The following is a 5,010-nucleotide window of genomic DNA, read 5'->3' as shown; positions in this document are numbered from 1 at the left end:
AGAAGCCTTCTCCCTTTGGATTTGTGAAATTGGAGTTGACTTAAGCATAAGGAAAACAGAGGAGCTGGTTGCATTCAAGCAACACAGAGCCCTTGATTATGTTGAGAAACAGCAAACCTTAAGAGTATTTCATCTGACAATTTAATTTATACAGTTCCTCTTAGGGGAAGCAGAGAGAGAATTCAGTGTTAATTTGTGAGAGGACCCAGGGAATCAGGTGGAATTGGAAGAGTGAAAGTGTTCTGAGAGGAATTAGAGAATCCAGACCATTCCAGTAGACTTTGTACTCTAAAGGCCATCTATATTACATGGGGATTAACTATTGACAATGGAACATCCTTGCTCTTCAAAAGCTTCCTTTTTATCTGACAATACTAAGTTCCCCATATGATTTCTATATTAATTAGGGTGCTCTTATTTTATAGAGCTCATTTATCAGGATCCTAAAGTACGTTTGTTGGTAGCAAGATGAATTAAAAGTTATTTAAAATATCAATAATTTTTCTAAAATATAAGAAAATATTTTTCTCAAAATAAGTATTTTCCCATTGTTGGATCAGAGTACATCTGCCATATTGTGCTGTTCACAGAATAAATAATCCTTTCTCCCTGAATACCTGGATTATTTCTCTTATAATTTTTCTATTTACTTATTCATTTATTTACAGGCACTTTGTAAAAGTAATCAACTAAGAGAATGCTGAATATTAACTGAAGAGTATATTAGCAATTCAACTATTTCTTAGAGATCTAATTCAGATTTGATATATTTCTGAGAAATCCATGTGAGAAATGAAATAAAAACATAACAGTTTATGTCTAGACACACAATATTTTCAATAAGGTTAATTTAAAGATTCTTCTACATGTCTGAATTTTACATGTCTCTAATGATATTTTAGTTAGTACAGATATGTCAGAAACATATAACAAACAGTTTTAACCTGAACCCTATTGAAAGACCATATATATTTTTTTTCCTTTTTTGGAAAATACACAGTTTGCTCACATAATATATCAGAATAATGGCTACTCATTTTCACCATCTCTTCCATCTGAATCCACAATCTAAAATTTTCCTGCTAGTTTTAAGCTTTAGTAATTGTAATTCTGTCACAGAGGTAGGGAGCACCAGGGTAAAAGATTTCCCACTCTGCACATAGAACATTTTAAGCAGAAATCCATCTGAATTTGTATTTGCTCTAAAAATTGTTTATTCAATCATTTTCAGAATTTACAAATGCATATCAGAAAAAAGAAAGGAATGGCTTTGGATTCCAGACAGGATTCTCAATTTGCACTAGAAAGACTGATCAGAAGGTTAACTTTTGTAGCTTTTATTCTATGACATAGAGATAGTTGTTTAAGTTACATAAAACTTTCCTTTAAACTACTAAATAAAGACTTATATGCCTTTAGGAAGAATAGCTGACTCTATGATATATTTCTATATATCTTACATATTCTATATTTTGATATATATTATATTGCTATTTAGAGCAGTTCTTTGAATAAATAGTTGAAGCTTAAGTTTGCCTGGATTGTTTAAAATTTTCAATAAACACAATCATTGGAAACATAATTTCTTGGTTCCTCATGTGTTTAGAATCTGACAAAATGCCTGTTTTCAGTAGATACAGTTATATTAATTAATAACACAGAAGACAAATTTTATCCAACAATATATTCTCTCCATTTTGAAAAAATTAAACGAAATATGTTAATATTATCCCATTAAAACAGTATGGATTCCAATAACTCATCATGTAATTCTCAGCTATATTTTTAAAGTTTATGCACAATGTAGATAATCAAATTATTAAAATACTAACCACCAAATATAACTACTACATTGATATAAAAGTTTTTTTAATTATTTAATGTAAAATAGAAAATATGTGAAAGCATTTATGTTAATTCATGTTGATATGCTACCAAAATATATAAAAATCAATGATTATAGCTTCCAAATAGTTGATATATGTAAAAGCATAGTTTTAAAAGTAATGCCTATATAAATGTCACTTTGTTGATTATATAAATTCAGAGATTTACAGATTTTAGAGATTTTCAGGAAGAACAATATTTACACCAAATTCTGAAGGTTTCTTTTTATTTTTCTTTACATAAATTAAGCTTGTCATACTAATTACATATACGAAGCTTCATGTCAAAGAAATATGACATTTTTAACAGTTTATTTAGAAAACATCTCTCAGGACAACTGTGCAAACAGCTTGTCAACTTTCTGACTTTCTTTAGCATATAGGGTGTCAGGCAGATTACCGCACCCAGGCATCCAGCAAAGTAGGCAGGTCTCATTAAGGGACAACCTTTACCCACTCAAAAATTCTTCTCACATTAGCAATGAGGACTCTGGCATCACCCCACATCATTATTTTCCTTACTCATAAGTTTAAGGCATGAGATAGGCCATTTTATTGTAATTTTGAAACAATTATTCACTTTGTAAGCAGATTTTATATATTCATTAGGGCTTCATTTCAAAAGGGTGCCTTAGCAGTTTTGGTTTAACAGTCTCAATTCCAACATCCACTTGCAGTTCCTAAATCAATTACATTGATCCAATTTTAATATTTATTTGCCAACAAATATAAGGTATCATTGGTAATTTTACCAAACCATTACTTGCTATGTCAAAACAATTGGATACAGGGTGATCATGTCAGGCTGCACTACACAAGTAAACCAATAGGTGATAAAAGACTGATTAGATTTGATAATTTGAAGTGATATTTTGGAGTTTGACAATATATAGTAAGTAAACACACTTTTAAGCATTTTCAGTTACATCACTATGTTTAAACTTACTATTTGTAAATAATACATGAATTTGTTTAATAATGCATGATTTTAAAGTGTTTTAAGGCCTGCTGCATTAATTGATACAGTGACTATCATTGTTTCTCTTGCTACCTGCTTTTCTAGAAGACTGCGATGCACAGATCATATAGTAAGCTATGTAAGAGCTTGAAAAAAGTCCCCTCTACAGGGTTCCTTTTACTCTACTTTTCCTATACTTTCTTGCTCTTCTCCTGTTTTCTGTGGTTACTTCAGGCTATATGTTCAAAACTGAAGATTCTGAACAGAGTCAACAAATAAGGATCAGGATTTTTCTTTCTCGATCTGGGTTATCTCCCAAAATATGATCTTTTCTAGTTCCACCCATTTGTCTGAAAACTTCATGACTCTATTTTTCTTAAGAGCTGATTAGTATCCCAGATTGTATGTATGGCATATTTTCATTATCCATTCCTCAGGTGAAGGACCTTTTGGTTGTTTCACTTTCTTAGTTGTCGTGAAGAAAGCAGTAATGAACATATCAGAACGAATATCTGCGGATTAGGATGCCCATTCCTTTGGACATACATATAAGTGTTACATAGCTGGGCCATATAGTAGAAATGTGTTTAGCATTTTGAAGATTTTGTTTTGTTTTGTTTTTCAAGACCGGGTTTCTCTGTGTAGTTTTGGTGCCTGTCCTGGGTCTTGCTCTGTAGACCAGGCTGGCCTCCAACTCACAGAGATCCACCTGGCTCTGCCTCCCGGGTGCTGGGATTAAAGGTGTGTGCCACCACCGCCCGGCCATATGTTTTGAAGATTCTTCCCACTGATTTCCAGAGTGGTTGAAAACATTTGCCATCACAACAACAGTGGATGATAGTTCTCCTTCCTCCCATATTCTTCAGCATTTGTTTTTAGTTGTTTTGTTGGTATTCACCATTTTTACTGGTGTAAGAAAATTCTCTAGTTGTTCAGATTTTCATTCCATTAATTGCTAGGGGTGACTGAAATTTTAAAGATATTTACTAGCCTTTTTTTTTTCTTTTTAGAATTCTTTGTTCAGATCCCCATCCTATTGTTTAAACTAAAATTACATATAATACACATATTATTGTGTATACATATATTATTTAAATCAAAAATTTCCACTTTGTAGATAATGCTCTTCACAAGAACAATAGATTATCCTAATAAAACTCCAACACAAAGCATTAGAGGACCCCCATTTGAGTGACTGTTCAGGTTGATCATATGATTCTAAAAACTTTATAGACTATTACTGTTGTCTCCAGTTATTTCTCATGTGTGGATGGTACATCCTTACTGATGATACCATGCACTTTAGATACAGGGCCCCAAAGTTTCTGAGCTTGAATTGACCATTAAAATCTCCTCTCTGAGGAAGGTGGCCAAAAATAGCCCTACTCAGCTAATAGGCCTTTCAAACACAAAGTTGACCAGAATGGTGCACTAACAATATGAGTACAATACAGGTACAAATAACTTGGCAGTGACTAATAGCTCTCTAGTTGGACTAGTGCTGTTCAACAAGAGGAAAGTCATTCCTGACACTGGAAACCTGGCCAACAACCTGAGCCTAGCCAATCCATGAATCTTGGAGAAGAACCTACAACTGCCACTTTATTAAACTAGCAAAGGCTCTAACTGCATTCTATATAGTGATTTTTATACCCATAAATAAGTATAGTTCTTATGCATCATCAAAGAACATTCTCTTTGGAACAGAGACCATTAATGAATATTGAAACTGATCAACATGTAGAGCACAAGAGATCATGTGATGGCACCTCATCCCAACTCAACTGATAGACCTACAACGTAATTTCTACACTTAAGGAACAACAAATGGCAGAGGAACAGGAAATTTGCTGTGAGATTGTGACTCCTAGTTATGACAGAGAGGATATACCCATACAGTCTCATCAACATGGATACCTAAACAAAACCTGCACAAAGGAGGACACCAATAGACAGATGTACTAAAATGAAGAACCTTGTACATTAAACTGTGGGCAACTGGGAAAGGCTGGAATGAGAAGAACTTCATTCACATGGAAGAGCAAGAAGACAGGTGATACCAAGCCATATGAAGAAATACCAAGTTATCAACTCTGTCATCACCTATCTGTAGGCAAGAGTGGATAGACTGTGCAGATTATACGTATGCATATATATATGTATCAT

At 33.3% G+C, this 5,010-nt stretch overlaps 1 non-coding gene across 1 annotated transcript; it reads right to left on the bottom strand.

The window, feature by feature from the left end:
* Nucleotides 1-2,274: 2,274 nt before the first annotated feature.
* LOC114697816 lies at nucleotides 2,275-2,425 on the bottom strand. The gene has a single exon (XR_003735247.1). It is a non-coding gene; the product is annotated as a U12 minor spliceosomal RNA (small nuclear RNA).
* Between the last annotated feature and the right edge of the window lie 2,585 nt (nucleotides 2,426-5,010).

Source organism: Peromyscus leucopus, chromosome 11 (genome assembly GCF_004664715.2).
Source record: "Peromyscus leucopus breed LL Stock chromosome 11, UCI_PerLeu_2.1, whole genome shotgun sequence".
Lineage (NCBI taxonomy): Eukaryota > Metazoa > Chordata > Mammalia > Rodentia > Cricetidae > Peromyscus > Peromyscus leucopus.
Note: the sequence above shows the minus strand (reverse complement) of the source record. Positions and strands in the feature narration are given on the sequence as shown.